We start from the raw sequence: 20,421 nt of genomic DNA, 5'->3' as shown, positions 1-20,421 counted from the left end.
AAATTACACATATTTGATGTTGAAATCAGATTATTATTATTTTTTTGACCAAACAGCAGCAGCTGTGGACACCAGTGGAAAAATATCGCAAAAGCAGCACAGAGAAGATTTACACTCCGATATTTTTATATATGGCAGCACGGTGGCGCGGCAGATAGTGTGTGTGCCTCACAGCAAGAAGGTTGCTGGTTCGATCCCCGGGCGGGGCCTTTCTGTGCGTGTTCTACCCGTGCATGCGTGGGTTCTCTCCGGGTACGGCTTCCTCCCACAGACCAAAAACATGCTCATTAGGTTGATTGGTGACTCTAAATTGCCCCTAGGTGTGAGTGTGAGCGTGAATGGTTGTTCGTCTTGTGTGTTGCCCTGCGATTGACTGGCGACCGGTCCAGGGTGTACCCCGCCTCTCGCCCACTGACAGCTGGGATAGGCTCCAGCCCCCCCCCCGCAACCCCGAAAGGGATAGGTGGTATAGAAAATGGATGGATGGATGGATTTTTATATATTACAGCAATGTATAGTGAATACATCAAATAATACAGAATAATAATATATTTATAATATAGAAATATATTCATGTTTACAGCCATGTTTAAACTTTGATATAACATTTAAATAAACATTAAAGGACTCATGCTAACAGCAGCCAACCAGTAAGGCTGTAGCAGCAAAACTTCAAACGTGTACTGAACTGAGCACATTGAGGAGGATTATAACTATTTCATATTTTCAGAAGAAACACACTCGCTTCAATTACAGAAATTAACCCAAATCCCATTTAAATCGCAAAATGGATTTTGACAAGTCCTACTTTTTTTTTCTTTAAAATGACTCCCTGCTTCAGTACCACTTGCACTGCTTTGATGCAATGATTTTATGTAATAAGGACACAGTGGACAGCTAATCTATAATGAAACACTCCAGAAACTCTTCACTACTGGGTTATTTCACCCTCATGTTACTGTTCTCAGATATACCACATTCAACCTACTGCTGCAGCACTCTTTGCAGGTAAGCAATTATCACAGTGGCCATCAGAAGCTTGATCAGAAACGCATAATGAACATCCTGTTATCATGACTATGCTAGTTCCACATGCGGATGACCTAATTAGTGGATTGATTGAAGCTAAGAATGAGATGTATTGACCAACCAGCAGTGACCTTGTGGCAGAGCTCCACCATCTGTTAGTGCAGGTCACAGAGAAATGATCCCTGCAGAATCCTATTGATCTAGCTGTGTAAATACTGCCATAGTTTGCTGCCTAACACTCTGCAGATGTTTTCCAGGAAATCCCCCTTATATGTTGGCCTGTTAAGATGACAAAAACAGGATTCAAACTTGGTCTGCTCCAAAGTCCAGAGACTGAAGTCTTGCTTAGGTAAAGGCTCATAGTTAAACCTCCGACTAGCCATTCCAACACTTTACTGTCTCTTTGACTGACTTTTATAGTCCGTGTTACAGTGGCCTCTCATGCTAGCGTGCAAACATACAGGCACACCATCGTCCTCTGTCAAAGCCTGAACCCTGACAGAAAATGTCCAAGGAAATGATGCACCTGCCTGCTGTATTTTCCTGTAAAGTCCTGCTCCAGCTCCCACAGAGCTCAACCATCATCCTATCCAGTGACAGCAGTGTCAGTTGTTTCTGTTGGCTAGCTCACTGTCGACTCTATTTTACTTCAGCATCTGGGGCCAGCTTACATGGAGCCTTCACACGGGGCTTGTTTCAGTCATTGCTGGCCATGTGGGGAGTGTGTTTGCAGGTACTGTGTGAAACACTGGCCTGTTTCGGGAAAGATCAGGGACGCAATGACAAGCTCTTCAATGGAACAGGTTATATTTTTGCCTTACCAAATTGTACTTTCAGTTATATGTGACATTTTGATATTGCTATATCTCAATAGTACACATCCTGAACACAAAATATCTTATATGTGCAGTTATTCTTGGGGATCTTATTTCATGACACAGCAGTTTTGATGCACAACCCTGTCCATGAAATTACTAAATAGCATGCTGCACTGTGTTCACCACATTGAGTCCATGTAAATACATGCTACTGCTGTCGCTCTGCATCATATCCTATTTCTAATCATATTTGGGATGCAGGATGCTCACATGGAACATGCAGCAGAGACCGGCCTTCTGGTTACTGTCTGCTGTGCATGTAGGGGTGTCTGTGAGCATCTGTCTCGTTTCTGGATTGAATTATGAATCAGATCATGTGTGTTAGTGGTTGCCTTGTGACTGCTACATTACTGAATCTCATTGGGTTTAACACCAGAAAAAAAATACAAGTTTACTGTACATACAGAACATCCACCATGTCTGGCTGAACTTCTGTCAGTTCATTGCTTAATTTTGTCCAGTTCAAATACACAGCAAGTCAGAAACCTGGATCAGGAGGTGCCCCGGTCGCTCATCTGGTAGAGCACTGGTTTCCAGGCTTTCAGGTCCATTTGCTGCATGTCATCTACTCTCTCTCTCTCTCTCAAGCTTTCATTATTTAATAAAGCATAAATGCTGAAAAAATAAATAGAAGAAACCAGGATGAACTGTTCACATGCATCAGTGTGTGGATTTCTTTTGAAAGGACCCAGCAACTGGTCTGATAAGGCCTTATCTTGGTTAGGCCAGAAACAGTGGCATTTTGTCAGCTAGAAGTATAGAAGCTACATTGATTCCTCACTTTGAAACCACATTGAAGGAGCTCGTTAAGTTTAACATCAGATTTCCAATCATGACTGACACTAAATCAACACTGTTCACTCATTATCTAAAAGAATGCCTGGGACTGAATTTGTAGTTGTTTTGGACATTGAAATACGTCATAAAAATGAGATAAGCTAACTCATTTCCAAAACACTCTGTGAGTTTTGGATCATTTTAAATGTAAATAAACACTCAAATGCCTTGAAATATTCTGAAACTTTACTGACATATCAAACACTCAGTATCAAACAATATAAAATGAAACATAATATCACAACATGATAGCAGAATTCTGTCTCACCAAAGGACCTGAAGTCAAACCACCTTGACAAATCTATGAAGTTCTTTTAATAGACAATCATCCATCTGCACTCCTTAGGTTAGCATATATGTAGAAAATATTATTAGACTAATTTGAGCATAGCCAGCATGGTGAGATTTAATAGCACAGCTAACTGCAGTAGTTGGAGTTGAGAAGCTGTGTTACCCATTTATAATGGTAGTAATCTCAGCAGAAGCCTGGCCTCAAAGAGAGTGAAAAGGAGATCCTATTTTAACACCAGACATGCTAATGAATAGCATTAACCTAATGCAACCTGGCATCATTTTTTAAGTAGCCCACACTCCAATAGTTAATTTACTAACCATTTACAACACCAGACAACCTGCGAAAGCAATTAGATAATGGCACTGGTTAAAATGTTTGTTAGAAAATCCCCCCCCCCCCCCCCAAAAAAAAACCCCAACCTGAAATGCATTCTTTTCTTTTCTTTTCTTTTCTTTTCTTTTCTTTTCTTTTCTTTTCTTTTCTTTTCTTTTCTTTTCTTTTCTTTTCTTTTCCTTAACTGAACAAACTAGCCCTGGCATGCCTATCTGACCATAAGTAAGAGTTTAGTAAGATGGAGAATAAAACCCACTTGTACAGTTAAAATTAAAGTTTTTAAAAAAAGTGAAATGACAACACCTACATGTAGTGCTCAATGCTAATAGCAAATGTTAGCCTGCTAAAATACTAAACTAAGAGAATAAACAAGGTGCTGTACATGAGCATAATTGCGATGTCACTGTGTGCATGTTAGCATGCTGATGTTAGCATTTAGCTCAAGGCACCACTGTACAGCCCCACAGAACTGCTAGCGTGGCTGCAGACTCTGTTTTGTTTTGCTATAATATGAAATACAGCTTTTCTTTCCTATCTACATAAAGGACAAACACTTCCTGCACTGAACATTGACACAGGATGAAAATAGTATACTGCACAATCATCCATTATGAAGGTACATTTGCAGTCTATGTTATCCCAAGAATGTCCTCATTTGCTAATGAATACCTGATAAAGTAAAGGGCTTAGCTACTAATTATGACTATGTGTTGATATGTTTAGATGGTCGTTCTGCAGCTCTGTTAAGAAGCTATGCTGTGCATTAAAATAGAAATAACTCTGGAGCTGTGTTATTGGATTTTATTTGCTTTTATAATTCTTATCGGCACCCCAGCAAAAGGTAAAGCTACCATCTGAAGTCCCCACTGTACTTTGTTTGCTGAAAGGCAAAGTAAATTACAGGTTATGAGACTGGCTGACAGAGAAGAAAATGCAAATCAAACCAAATATAAAGTTTGAAAGGAATAAAATGATGCAGAATGTCTCTAAGTTCACGCATAGAAATAAGCATGAATGGGGCATCCTGACAGTTTGTTGAGGTGTGTGACATGTCCCCTCCTCATGACCTTTGTTGCATGTCATCTCTTCCCTCTGTGCCGTCTCTGCTGTCACTCTGCGCTGTCGCTGTTCAGCAGAGCAGAAATGTCACCAAAAATAATCTGAAAAAACAACTAAGAATTAACCATGACAAGTCAGTGAAGTGCTTCAGAAGCTCAGCACACCATGCTCCATATTGAGTTATTTGCATTCGTGCTCTGATGCCGGTCAATATATCTGTGACAACAACTGGAAGTGGTTGTCATGTGTAGCATTGCTCTGTATATTGTCCAAATTAGCAGGGCCGATATCTGATTTCCAGTCAGAGGCAGTCATGTGCAGTCCTGGCATTTTAATTGGAATGAGTGCATATGTGTCAGCAAAATGATTTTGAGTGACTGCACAAAGAGTCATTAGATTGAGAGCTGTCTGCTGAGAGTGTGTGTGGATAATGTGTCAGAGAGCCCCTGTAGTCAAAACAGCAGGATTTGAGCTGCATCGAGTAGAAGTGACACACTATTCTAATGATCAGTCCACTGAGTAGATCATGATTGCTACATCAGCTTGCATGCAAAAGCTTGTAGTACAACTGATGGGGGGGGCTGTTCAGATGTGATATCCGTTTGCTTTAAAGCTGCACTGATCAGCACTTTCACTTTAGTATTGGATCAAATCACATGTGGATTATGAAAGGTATTGCTCTAAGACACAAATCCACAGAGAATTATGATCCAACTCTGCATTTTCCCTCAGCCTCATTTAGCTTATTGTTCTGGTTTTACTTCTAACACACTAAAATGTTTTACCAAAGAGCTCTGATAAACTTACTGTACACTACCTGCTTAACAGCAAAGGTCATAGAAAGTTAGTTGGAGTTGGTGGAGATCAAAACAGAGGTGAAAGAAGACTGAATATTGGACTTTTATCTGGTCGACATAAAAAAAATAATGCTAACGTTGCTCTGTGTCTACTGGTGTGAAAGTAGGCAACTGTTTTAGATATTGATTTGATATTCAGATATTGTTTTAAGCCAGCTCTGCTTGTCCCACAGTGGCCAGAAAATCAATGAATGCAGATTTACCAAATTCAGACACAACCCAAGCAACAAGAATGCAGGTTTGTATTCATGAAGGCCAATGCAGATGTCATACGTATTCTTCAGGAATCCATGCAACTTACTCTTCCCAGTGGTAGCATTTTCTATGATGTCCATCTGGACAAATGTCATAGACATTTCATAAGCACCCAAAAAAGATGCTGCCTGATTCATGCAGGTTCATGCTCTTGTTGCAGTTCAAAGAAAAAAAAAAAAAGATTTATAGTGGTGAAAGTGCAACCAGTACACAGATGTCATACAGTATGCATGTCCTCTCATGAGGGAGTTATTGCACAGGGTTCCAAGTGTTAATGGATTCCTAGCAGTTGCAGGACTACACAACGTTTGCTTGGATTTCATGGGTACATGAATGGGCAATGAGAGCAATTTTTATCAGATCTGGTGTTTGATAATTTGTTATAATTGTTTGCACAATGATATTATTGTGAAGGCGGAACAAATGCTCAGAATCATTTTTCACTTTTAGAGGCGAGGTCAGTGAAATATTTCATTTAATTTGAAGAACTGGTGAGTCGTGCCACAGTCGTGCCTTGACTTTGTTTTAATTTCCATGAGCACAGATTAATAAATTGTATTTGCTCCATGTCCTCCTGCTCAAATAGATGACAAATGCATATAATGTGGCAAAATGACACTTCTGGGCCAACAATGAATCTCACGAGATGAAAAATTGTTTAACAGAATCATTGGCCAGTGTTTGTTGTTCCAAAAAGGCAACCATGCAACCACTCAATCTCCCGCCTGCTCCCCTTTCTCGACTCGAGCTGTCACATTTTGATGGCAGCCCTCATATTTGGAACAAATTATGTGTGGAAGTCCAATAGAAAACATGCCGTCCGCTTCTTGACACGCCTAATGAAAATGGATGGCTGGGTAGCGTGAATGGGACCGGACACCTGACAGTCTATTGTCTCTCTCCATCAGTGCACAGGAGTCAGCTCAATCCGGTCGCACATCTCTCCCGGTGGAAATGAAGATGTCCCGTCTAATGGGAAGCATAATGGCAGTGGACAGATGGAAGACATCTCGCTTTAGCCCGTATTCCCCTGCTCCGTAATGAAGGCATGGCTTGTTGACAGATAAGGGTTGGGGAAAAAACAGGAGAGAGCTGTGTGTCACTGTTTAGTATCCAGGCCTCAAAGAATGTACAGGAGATCGGATGAACCATGCCAGAATATTGGAATGTGCGTGGGTGTGCATAATGTACTACTGTGTGTGTATGTATGTGTCTGGGAGAAATAATGGTGGGCTCTCCTGACTGTTCCCTGCCTCAGAGCATCAGGTCAATACATACTCACCAGGATGTGAGGCCCCTGGCAGGCAGGTCATGTCACTGGCTGTAAAAATAGCACCTGGCAATCCAATAGCTCTGATTTATGAAGCATGTCAATACCCAGACTGTAACAATGCATCGGCTGGGAGATGATTGGTGGTCTCTCAGTTGGACAATAAGCACAGCCTTGCTGCAAGATTGACACTTTACCCAGCACCATAAACCCATCATCTCAACTGTAAAAGGACTCAATTACTAATGGCAATAACTCTCAACTTTTCTCACTCTCAACTTTTCCTTTGTTATTTTGAGATTTTTTTTTTTTTTTTTTTTTTGTTCTCTCTTGGGTGAGGGGGGCTGATGTTACAGCATGATTTCAGAACATTTCAGAACAATTTCGGAACCAAATAATCATTAAAATCAACAAGGTATATTCTTAAAAAGAATTTAGCGCAATTGTGTGCCTGGAATTACACAATATATTATTTGATGTTTTTGAAATCACAATATTTAAATGACATCTTTTGGTACTTAAAGCTGCATTAATTGATTTTATCTTTTTAAGCTTTTTTTTTTTTAACCACTCAGAAACAGTGGAACACAACATTGATATCTTATCACCTTTTAAGGTTGCTGAGTTGTTTTGGCTCAGTTCCCTATTTGCACATCCAGCAGACACAATAATGTTCTGTTGGTGATGTGTTTAGATCCACTTGATAAATATAGTCAATTGTATATTCACTCTCCTTTCAGCTCTGTTTTGGTCTCCACCCACTCCTGAGAAAAAGAAAAAAGTCTGTCTCTTTAGCTGCTAAATGCTGGACTATGTTCACCAGCTAGTTTTTAATTAATTTTGTTTGATGTTTGGTGCTGGGCAAGTTACATCTATTGTTTACCCAACTTACTTTATATGAAACTATGCTTTCTGTATGATGAAAGCCTTGACAGCTGTGTTCCCAAGGAAACTGCGCTGACATGTGTCATGCAAAACTCTCAGTTGGCTTTCTCCTCCCCTTCTGCTATCTGCATTTTACCATTTTTAAAGTCCCCATTGCGTAAAACAGCAACAACCTCCGAGCTAGCAGCCTATATGCTGACAATGGCAAGTTACCCTCACCCTAACATGGTCACTAATGGTACAAACTAAAACAAGCTAGCAGTTACCTCTTCTTTTGCAGGAATGCTGGCATTTTAATGGCACCGTCACTGCATCCTGGGCTTTACATTGCTCAATACAAATGACTGGCTTATAGAAATTCAAACATGAGTGTTTTTTCCCCTGTACCAGGGTACACTGTGTCTGGGTCCAGTCTGCCGGAGCATGAGACGAGGTAGTGCTTGTTGTGTGTGGAAGGGCAGCCAGCCCAGCAGACTGTCCGGTAATGAAGAGCGACTCTGGAGCAGCAGGCCGGACAGGATGGACTGCGACAGTCGAAGAAGTTGGTGTGTTTACCGGGAAAATACAGCTCACAATCTGCTGCATCAGCACCATCGCTGTTTGTTTTGCAAACCAACCACGAGAAAAACATACACACATCCAGAGCTACACATAATAAAGTCTCTATGCTTGACTCAAACTTAACTTATAGTCCTTGAAAATTAACACTCCCCAATACTCAACACTCTGATAAACCTTTGCTGACATGTTTCACGGAACCCGTGGAACGGTGGGAACGCAGCCATCCAGGCTCTTGTCCTGCAGAAGAGGGAGTGGTTTCATCTAAAGCAGGTTGTGTATGGTGGGTTTATCCGAGCTTTTTCAGTGAAAACAGCTGCCTGCTGTTGCTGAAAACAAAGGTGATGAGAGAGAGGAGAGTGAATCCAAACAGTACAGCTGTGGGCCATGCAACCAAAACAATGATCTGGAAGATGTGAAAAAGCTCTTGGAGCTGAGGGGAGCTGCAGAGTTAGGTGATAATTATCTGTGGATTGGTAACACTTTTCAGATTACATGCAATCCTTTGAGCTATGCTAACATAAAAATATTGACTAGTGCAGCTTTAATGTGATTTATTTCCTTTTGAAAAGGGTTGTTTGAGCACATAACATTCACCCTAAACTATAAAAAAAAAGAATATGATTTATGATGGGGGGGGGCAGAACAGGGTATTGGGACTACTTAAAAGTATGGGTTTATGTTCACGCCTACTGGTAAAGGGTTTTTTCAGGACAGGTCATTCTTGATCTTAGAAATGACATTATCCAAAACAATTCCACGGCCCTGTATCACACCCTCTTCACCAGCACTTGTAGTTTGCTCAGCTGTCATTAAACTGTAAACTACTCTTTATTTTATCCTGCTTATCAGTTGTCTTGCCTGTGTTTTTGTCTTTAGAATTTATTATTTTCCTGTTTTGGGTGACAGCCTTTCGAATGCTCTCAGAGGCATAAATAAAGTTGTATTGAATCAGTGCAGGAGTGCTCCATCAGTTCCATATGCACCTCGTCCAGGGAGCTGGACATTAAAAAGAAATCTTCAGGCACTCTTGGGCAGAGAAAGAGTACTACTTAAAAAGTCTTCATTAATGGTTTAAAAGACAAACTGCTTTAGACCTCAGAGGGTCTTTATCAGGGTCTACATAATAAAATAGATTGATTACTCTGGTACTAGTACACTGTAAAATGTGGTATTCAGTCAGTCACTCAGTATTTTATACCATTAATATGGCCAACTAAATAAAGGCTTTGGAAATACCTTTTATACTTGCTCTGCTTAAGAGCTCCTGAAGAATATGTTTCTGTTTTGAACTGAACTAATTGAACTAAATCAATATCTGAACAAAACCTACTGAGCACTGTAATACTTTTTATCTGTCTGACATGTAGGCCTCAGTGCCATCCTTTGATTTCATGTGTTTTAACAAATAAAACATCTACTCTTAAAAAAAAACAAACATGTGTGGACAAAATCAATAAACACAGAAGATGATGAAAACTACACAGTGAATTCAAACGACTGTTCTGGTGACTGATTTGCTTCATGGTGCGACATATTACAGTACTCAAAACAAAAAGACTGCATACGGAGGGTCCATACCTGGAGCGACAGCATTTGTGTGGTGTGGGTGCCTTTTCTGTTGAGCATCAGCTCCTTTATTTTGGAGATATTTCACATTGTCTGGACACTGGGATACACCCCTCCCCATAGGGACCAACTGAAGTCAGGGCTGGGAACGTGCTGAGTAGCACAATTGTCATTTGTGAAAAATGGAGACACAGAGGAGAGGGGGACAGAAATAGCAGGGGGCTCGCACACAGTGAAAAGAGTGGCACATGTTGGCTTTCAGGGGTGTTCTTGTGTCTCTGGCCGGCCGGGCCACCATCAATCATCAGTGTGTCCTTTTTGTCAGGGTTTGTCTTCATGCAGTAACCCCACCCTCTGAGCCTGAGACATCAGAGACAGGCGGGAGGTGCAGGGTTGTGGTGGCTGAAGGTGCAATATTCAGGGTGTGATGAGCTGTTTTCACTGTCTGTTTCTTATTGAGGTTATGATATAGCACATAGGTACTTTCACTGTAAGTGTGACAAAAGGTCAAAAGTCTGTGAAACATAGAAACACAGTAGCATGCTAGGCACAGTTTGTGACTGTCCTGTTACCATTATGCTCCAGTCTTCTGTTTAAAAATATAATACCCAGAAGGTCATAACAACAATTACTGCTGTTCTGAAGGTATTCCCAGAATCCTAAAGAAGTCTTTTAACCATCTGGATAAAACAATAGGCCAGTTCTGTCTGCTGCATGACAAAAACATTTCACAACTATATGAACTAATGTAACTAATGTAAGCTAACATCCAAGCACAGCCTCATTCCCAAGGCATCTAATGTGGCCAGTCGACCGCTGACATTATTCCTGCACTTACTCCATTAGTCTACAATGCACGAAAGATATATAACATCCACAAACAGGTTTTGATAATTCAATGTGAATGTTAGCTCACCATTTCTTACAAATGTTTTTGATTTTATAAGAAAAGCACATTTGCACAAAAGCATCAGTAAAATGTTATTGGCAATTCTCTTTTAATGTTAATGAAGGGATACCGGCTACTTACACAATATTGCAGATAAACCTGCCAATGTTAAGTAAAAATCTGATGAAAGAAAATGTCATAAAAGGGAAACAAAAGTGTAGTAAAAAGAGCTTTTGGTTGAAATGTCTTGCATGTTACTAATTCATCAAGTTTACCATTCTCACTAGCTTAATAATAAATAGCAAAAGAACATTTTGGCCACTCCAACTGTCATCTCCTAAAAAAGCTCCCCATGCATCCCATGATGTTATCTGTGAGAGGACGAGTGGCTAGGAGCAGGAAAACATCTTGATTCCTCCAATGCAGAACCCTCACCCCATGGTGATCTGCAGAATGGAGTGGTGGCATCATTCCATGCATTATTCAGGAGTGTAAATTAACCCTGAGTGGGGATACTCCATCAATCAGGGGGGCTGCCATAACAGGGTGCTGGCTGAGGGCACGCAGGAGTGAAGGGGGAGTGTGGATGGAGGGTGGAATGCTGGTTGTGGTAGGCTGGTGTAGCCGGTGGTCTGTCAGATGGAGTGTAATGGAGAGGGAGTCCGAAGTCACTACTAGAATTAGCCACCCACCATTTCAACAGGTGGCCTGACAGTCATGTGTGGCATGTGGACAGGCTCAGGCAGTGGCGCTGCAGCCTCAACGGACCAAATACTGTCTGAGCCTGAGGGGGAACAAAACACCAAGTATTAACAATTTAAACAGGGCATGGGTTGGTGTCTGTTCAACAGTATATCAGGAAAAAAAAAAAGATTTCATTGTGTTCTTATATCCAAATCCAATACATGTTTTGTTCCCGGTCAAACAAAATATGATGTGTGCTTCTGTAAGTTTGATCCAACCAATTTCAACCAGTAATATAATGACATCCATCCATCAATCAATCTTCGACTTTTACCGGCACAGAGCTAAAATACGTGTTAGCTAGCTAGCAACTGCATGGTATGTTGGTGTGTCTCCGTGGGAGGGATGAGGGTACATCTGCCTGCTCCAGTACTGAGAGTGTTGGAGGTGGTGGTAGTCCTCTATCAGTGAATGAAGGCCAGCAACTCTGAATCACTGTGATTCTGCATGTTTGTTAGGACATACCTACTTTTTAACATTCAAATCAAATTCCTCCTAATGTTATGTTCCACCTGCCTGTTTCTCTTGGAAATACCTTATGATACAGACGCTGGATTCTCTGGAAATGCTGTTTCATCTGGACTGTGCTAAGATCAAAGTCCATCACCTTCAGCTGTGCTCTAACAGCTGTGCGTGTCGTGAGAACGTCATAAGAACACAACTGTGACAAAAGACATTTAAAAAACGGAGAACGATATGGAGAACGATATTTTTATTATCTGATCTTTATCAGACAGAATATTTCTGAAAATAATCATATAGCATTACAACACTCCTGCTTTTTGATCCATAACATCAACACATGCTGTTGATTTTTTGTGTTCTAGTGAAGTGAATCTTGGTTGAATGGAAAATCCTGATGGGCTGGTGGCACTACATGAGAAGTCAAGGATGACCAAACTCATTCATTGTCTGGGCATCTTGGATATCTGGCAGAAATTTGTTGAGGTTGTTCATTGACTTTTCCCTCTGAATCTATCAACATGTACTGTATAGCAGTAGTATCTGTCATGAGAAATGTTCAGAGTGTTTTCTCTCTTAGGAGGAATACTTGGACTTGCTGAGATTTGGCTGAAAGAAAAATCACTTTGCCCTTTTTCCGATTAATGTATTCATTCCTTCAGTTCCCTGTGAGACACAGGAAAATATTTTATTGATTGCACAATTTCCTTGTGTGGACATTTCTTCAGGCATTTTTGCACCTTCTCTATGATGACTGCAAAATCAGAGGGCGAGTGGTGATAGTTTCTTTTATAAAAGAACTGGGTTGGAAGCCAGGAAGACAAGCTTAAACACCTAATTTTATGCATTATAATGCTGAGCAGAGTGGTCATGATGATGTTTGGAGGTATATTACTGTCTACAAATCGGACGATGTCTTCAACCAGAGCTTCCCTTAATTTGAAAAAATAAGCTTACTTTTTCACTGTTCTTCTGTAGTGGAGGAAATTAAGCTCTCTCAGAGGAACACTAAACTGCACTCCTGTGTATGCGCCACATTACAGATTCAAAGCATTATTCAATAGAGAGAAAGGCTATTAACTCTGCTGCTTTCTGGGATGCGGTCCAAGTCAGATCAGAATTCTGGTATGTTTAAATCCCCATAAGGGTTCCTGAGACGAGGCTGATGCTTTCTTCCCATCGAGGAACCGAGGACACAGGCATAATGATGTTAGGCACGGTGGTCCTGTTTGGACGGCTGTTTGTTTAACAGCATATTCATTGGCTGTTTGCTGATAAAACTGGCGGGAAAGCTCTTGAAGCGGCCGCTGATGAATTGCCATGAAGCTTTCTTGGTTTGGTTCTCCTCGCTGGCACACCACACGTCAGGATGGCTAAATTGACTTTGAGAAACAGGACAAGGTTGGTGTCAAAGAACAGTCTGGGGCTCTCTGTGACATCTTCTGTTGTGCTGGAATCTGCTTTAGATGGAAATAAACAGGGGGAATATGGCAGTATGCTCCTATTCACACACCTGCTCTTACCAAATGTTTTCGTGTAAGTAAAGCAGACAAATAACGGACATCTTAGTGATTAGATTACAGTAAAAGCAAAGTGTGCAAAATTCTGTTTCTGTTTTTGTGCCCTGACAAAAAGAAAAGACAATAATGGCAATTACGATTAGCACTATCTGCACTCGCGCTACTGGCATCAGCTGTTTGATTAAGCATCTCCTCTGCTCATGGCCTACATCTGCCCTCATTTCTCTGTTTGATGTATTTTCCTTCCTCTATGTTTTTCTAGGGAGGAAAATAAAAGAAGACACCAAGACAAATTTCCTTTGGGACCTTGAATCATCTTTCATGGATTCTGTGGGTGGCTATCTTCCTCTGTGACTGGGAATCTTTGACAGCTGTTATTGTCCCACATCAATACCAATTCTTACTAGTTGAGATAAAATTGGTATTCATGGTGTGTCAATTGTTTCCATTGCTTTTTTTTTTGATTGATCTCAATGCAGTACAACCCATCTTTCTAACTTTCAGGTGTCTCTCCCCAAATTTATGAAACAATAGCCCGTAACACCTCTAACATTCCAACAGTGATGGGATACAAATACATTGTTATATTCTATGACAGTCTGTTAAGCATGTGCAAACTTCTTATATCCGTATGAATGTTGCCATAAGAAAGGAATGTTCCAAATGTCAAAACAATTCACAAAGCACACACTGAAGTATTCCACTGATTTTACACCTGATCCTCAGTTTACTCATCACTGTTAGTCCTTCTCAGCTAGTAAAAACAGTTGTATGTCTTCTGCTGCAGAGGAGCTTCTAAAGCCTAAGAAAATATGTTTTTTATGAGCTTGACCCCACACTACGGCCTAAGTCAGGATAGCTCAACTTCTGCTGGATTGATTTTGGACGTTCTTTTAAAAATTTGTTCTTTGCAAGTCTTCCAGGTTTGTGGAGGTTCAATATCAAATTGCTGGAAAAACCATTTCATATCTGAAATACGCGGCACATAACCAAGAAGGTTGCTTGTTCGATCCCCGGACGGGGCCTTTCTGAGTGAAGTTTGCATGTTCTTCCCGTGCATGTGTGGGTTCTCTCCGGGTACTCCGGCTTCCTCCCACAGACCAAAAACATGCTCATTAGGTTAATTGGTGACTCTAAATTGCCCCTAGGTGTGAGTGTGAGTGTGAATGGTTATCTGTCTTTGCATGTTGCCCTGCGATCGATTGGCAACCAGTTCAGGGTGTACCCCACCTCTCGCCTGTTGACAGCTGGGATAGGCTCCAGCCCCCCGCAATCCCGAAAGGGATAGGCGGTATAGAAAATGGATGGATGGATATCTGAAATACTGATGATGATTGAGGCATGAAATACCTTCATACCACATACCATCTTCACCACAAATTGGTCTATAAACAGGTTAAAATTTTACATCCCATAGTTTGTAAACATTTTCTTGTGGGAGCTTTGATTTTCACACAGTTTGTAGAGATGTGGCAATTAGTCCGTGTTTCATTCATTAGTTTAACGTGGGCACAGTAAATAAAGGCTTAAAATAAGATAAAACATCCGCATCCGTAAAATAACTCCTACCTGTTTTGCCTTTTTTGATGTAGTTACACCTTGATGAATAATGTTTTGTTACTGTCCACAGTGATTGACTGTAACTACAGATTTACTGTCATGAAAGGGTAATGCAGTGATTTTCACATTTTTTTCAGCAGTTGTAGTCAGTTGACAATTGATAGCATTTTTTTTTTCAGTGACTTTTACTGTGAAAAGCAACAAATGGCATACAGACATTAAAGCTGCTGCCCCAGTAGTACTGCAGATGGTTGCCAAAGTGAGGTAACCATCAAACAGCTGAGACACAGAGAAACACTAGAGGACCTTCGCTCACACTGAAGCATGAGGAGGAGCTGCCCCGTCCTCTGTCAAAGCCAACAGCCGCTTTTTACACTTTCATTGCACAGACTTTCCCCTATCTGCCTACAGGCAAGTCTAGGAGCAAGGTGTTAGTTGTGTGGATGGGTCTGATCTCAGGCCTCCATCTGGCCAAAAGTGAGCAAAGGGTTCAGCCTCTGGTCTAATTACACCGCAACCAGCTGGTGATGGCCGGTAGCAATGTTGTGCAAATTCAAGACCAAGTGTCTTGCTCTTGCTATGTTAATAAGTGCTTCTTCATTGTTGCATTTAGCTGTTCTGCATTTCATTCTTGCCCACAGGATCTTACACAGCAACCAGGTGTTGCAAAGGATGTCATCGTTGTCACAAAATCCACACAAGGACTACACTGTGGACTACCTGTCCTTTTGTGCACAATTGGTCTGTTTTTCATGGTTTGGTCTCAGTGATCAATATTGAGAGAATATTGTTCATAAAGAAAATAATGGTTTTCACAGTTTGGTATGGAAGAACCTGACTGGCCTGCACAGAGCCCTGACCTCAACCCCACTGAAAACATTTTGATCATACTTTTGACCTTACATGTTAACATTTTTGTCCTCAGTTTTATGACCACAATATCACAGAGTCTCATGCAGAAATCTAAATTGTGCTCTGCGCAGGAATGCTTACTGTTTGAGGAAAATGTAAAAAGAAAACGCAGCTTGTGAAGTACAGCTTTTTTTTTTTTTTTTTGCCAAAAACGTGAGACTTCTAAGAAAAAAATTTCCTTCCACATTCACGACCTCATATACTTCAAAGGAACTGAATTGTGGGATTGTTTAATGGCATCTGAAACCACCTTTTCAACTGCAGCGATCTTTGTAACTCTTTGTAACAGACAATCCAACAAGCACGCACACTTTGTCGTGACTCACCAGGTGTATGAAAGTATAAATGAAAATATGGGTTGTATGTAGGTGAAGGTGCACAGGGTCAATCAAAATTTGTGTTGCTACTTCTTGTATTCTTTTATGTGCAATGAAGTTGAGTCCCTCCTCGCTTTGAACTTGCTTAATGAAGGGCTGTATTAACCAATTAGCTTGCTGACGTGTAGGTCGGCATGGCACAATGTTGAAATTTAGGAGGTATGTGCATCAAAGACCTCCCAGAAAATGTACGATCTCAGAGACATTTATGTTTATGTTCGGTGAATCATAATTCTGGCTGTAAGCAGGGTTTGAATTTTTCTCTCAGGCTTTCTTTTTTCATTCTTTTCAGACCAGTACTACTACTTCATAGAGCAATATCATGAAAATATCGACAAGGAAGAACTGTCCGAAAGTGTCCCACACTTGCCATAACACGTGTTCAGACAACACATCGAATAACCTAGTTCATGTGAAGCATACTGAGGCCTTTAACATTTCCGTTCCTGCTTAAAATTCCTTCGCGTAACTCCACAGTGTAGGCTAGGATCAGGAACTCGCATCACCACAGCCTTTGGTCTGATGCATCCCTCCTTGGTGACAACAGCAGCCCACCTCCTTGCCTGTCTGCCTGACTGAAGAGGCTGTGAAACTGTCACATCCATGGCCCGGTTTCACCAGATAACACAACTTTAATAGTGGATTGCTGAAGCTCCTGACACCCTGAATGAAAGAACTTGACAAGGCAACATGAATGTGAACACAATGGCTTTGACAAGTAAGCAGCAGCTCCAACAGGGAATTATACAGTGGCCCCTGGATAAGAAGTAATGCACATTCTTTAACTATTCATCAGCCCACCGACACAGAGGACGATCTGAATGCCTTCAACAGTATTATGCCTGACAAAATGTGGTTGTTTGGTAAGAGTGCAGATGCAACAGCAGGCATGGACCTTGAAGTGTGCAGACAACTGCTCATTGATCCCATTCCCTTAAGGCTCTGTTGCTGCTTGAATTCATCAACAAAATGTCTTTTGGGGCAAAAAGTCCCTTTTCATCACAGGACCAATTGCATCAATCTGCTGCTGATGCCAGCCGGCCTGTTGGATAAACCCCAGCCGAAAAGTTTTGAAGTCAGTCTCTGGGGTTGTTGCTGTGAAAACACACTATGCCACTCACACTCACTGTCTAAGATGAGTTTTGCTGTGTGGAAGGGGTGGGGGTGGGGCTGTGGGGAGGTTGGGACATCAGGCCAATTGTCTGTCACATCAATCATGGGGATGTTCATCCAGCAATCAGTCAGTGAGCCGATGGTGGCATGGGCATCAATAAGGCAGGCTGACAGCAGGCTTGGAGAGACTGCAACGGTCGTCTTCCTCCTGGAGTGTGCCCTGGACACACAGATATTCAGCAGATAGAATGGAAAGACTGCATCATTCAAGTCAATAGCAACTCAGAATTCAGACATTCCTGCTTCTTATTCAGACTTTAAAAAAGTCATTTGGCTGAAGGGCTGACTCACTGGCAGAAAAACAATTTTTCCCTTTTTGGTGCTTCTTTCAAAGTTGAACCAAAAGTTAAGCAAAGTATGTTTTTACTTGCAGCTCCCCACACCTACGACTGGTTTTCTCAGTCATCACCTGCATCCTACAGTGGCGCAAGAGTAAAGTAAGATGAACAACATATCCTCTATTTGAAGTAAGGTACTACAGCCTGAGTTTGACTGGCATGAGTAGCAGCATGTTGTTAGCAAACCTCTGATAGGTATTGCTTTATAATAGGCATTACTGAGTCACTTCACTGAATGTGACTCATCTTTAGTTGCACCACCATAACATTACACTGTACAGCAGCATTTACAATTGTTTTGTAATTGTAAATGACTAAACGACATAGAATGATTGAATGTTTCTGAACCTGACAATATGGACTATTGAGCCTTTGATTAATTGAAAATCCAGAAGTATAAATTGAGATTTTATTGGCAGATTACAGAAGCAGACTATCCCACCTGACACAGTAATTTCACTTAATTTTCTCAAGCAACACAATGAACGAACTGTCTCTTAAACAGGAGTGAGTGGGCACTCTATTCAGAGAAAACTACATCTGTAGATGTTCAGTCTCTCTCTCTACTTTGGTGTAAAGCAATCAGACTGAGTGCAGTTTCTGATTGCCTTATACCAATCTGTGCAGTTTCAGATTTCATGTTTTCTGAGGATCAAACCTTTCAAATATTACCTCACCTTGCCATTTGAAGAAACCGTTGAGCAAAGTTGAATGAAGTGATGATGTTTCCCTAGAGAGCAGCAGTTTTTGAAGTAGAAACCTTGCCATGACACAGTGAAGGTCTTTCCCTGTTCTAACTCTATCTTCAGAGGGCTCCCTCTGCAGCGAGGTGCCAACTGTGTGCCTCTTATTCAAATCAAGTCACGAATCTCGGTGGGAGTCCCTCTGAGGACAAAAGCAAGAAGGCCTGGACCATGAAAAGAGATTACCATTTCACAGATCTGAATTCTGAGCAGCGCCGCCACTGCTACTGTTTCCAACTAAACTGATGAAGTGTTTGTTTACTTGGTTGTTTCAATACTGATTAAAATAATAATAACCTGTAAGGAGAGGTGAAGGCATGACAGTGGCATTGCCACTCATGTGCCATGAGTTAAGAGCTCGTTCAGATGAATTACTATTGACAGTTATGTTCTTAACTCAGTTTGAAAAGCTGCATGTTCCTGGAAATTGTCCAAATGCTGACAGTTGCTTGTCTTCATGCTGTTCTTAAGTCCCTCTGGCAATTGCATGAGATGTAGATTAACATAGAGAGTACTTGTTTTGTTGTCAATGTATTCATCTTAACAAAATAGATTTGTTAAGTTATTAGCATTTATGGTGATGATATGCCATACCTGCAATATACAGTGCTCAGCATAAATGAGCACACCCCCTTTGAAAAGTAAGATTTTAATCAATGTCTCATTGAACACAAGAACAATTTCCAAAATTTTGACAAGACTGAGTTTTATCAACTAACTTTAATTAGTTGATGCAAAAATGAATACACCCCACAACAAAAACTACTACATCTAGTATTTTGTATGACCTCCATGATTTTTAAGGACAGCACCAAGTCTTCTAGGCATAAAGTTGGTGACATATTGCAACATCTGTCTTTTTCCATTCTTCAAGAACGACCTCTTTTAGAGCCTGGATGCTGGATGGAGAGTGATGCTCAACTTGTCTCCTCAGAATTCCTGAGTTATGAGTTTGAACATATGTTCTATAAAACTCAGTCTTGTCAAAATTTTGGAAATTGTTCTTGTGTTCAATGAGATATTAATTAAAATCTAAAAGGGCGTGTACTCATTTATGCTGAGCGCTGTATATTTTGGTTATCATGTGAAGTTGTTTGTAAATATTAATGTAATAATGCACTTGAATATTTATATGTATTGAACAAAAGACTAAAGACATTAATTGTGGGACTACACATACAGGTCAACACAAAATGACACATTATATCATATTATATTATATTGTGTATTTCTAGATTTTTTTAAGAGCATGTGGAGATGCAAAATGACCAAAAATCCTAATAAATTATAAGGGCAGTCCACTGATTTTACTCATGAATATCAGTTTACTTGTCACGACACATGAAACTGAAGCTTCTGAGGCTCTGGGAGTGTTTTATCAAGTCTGAGAAAATAATCCCTGATAAAGTCATTGTGATGTCATCATTTGCGACTTTTGCATTGTCAAACATTTAGGACTGCTGACATTTGGGAAGTGTAGGATCCAGCATTTTTGAAGCTTCCTCATGCTGGAGATTAAAAGTCAGGATATCTGAGCCAAAGTCCAATATCTTCACGGAAGTGCAATATTAAATGGTAAATTAAAAAAAAAAAACAAAAAAAAAGTCAACACTCTAAGGACACATTTGTTGCATTTTTCACAACTGGTAAGACTGTGTGCTTTCTTTCCAAGAGATGAGCATTGCTATGAGTTTATGGTCAGCCTGGCTTGGTCCAAAGACTGAAGGCAGGGGGAATCATCTAGCCTGGCTCTCTCTGGAGTAAAAAAAGACTTTACGCTAATTAACATACATCTTATGTGTTATTTTTTGTGTGTTACATGCTGGAAATATTTCTTGATGAATATCTACACTGCACAGATGCAGTGAGGGTGCACAG

Source organism: Chaetodon trifascialis, chromosome 19, assembly GCF_039877785.1.
Source record: "Chaetodon trifascialis isolate fChaTrf1 chromosome 19, fChaTrf1.hap1, whole genome shotgun sequence".
NCBI classification, from domain to species: domain Eukaryota; kingdom Metazoa; phylum Chordata; class Actinopteri; order Chaetodontiformes; family Chaetodontidae; genus Chaetodon; species Chaetodon trifascialis.
The sequence above is the reverse complement of the archived record's forward strand: the minus strand, read 5'-3'. Positions refer to the sequence as shown.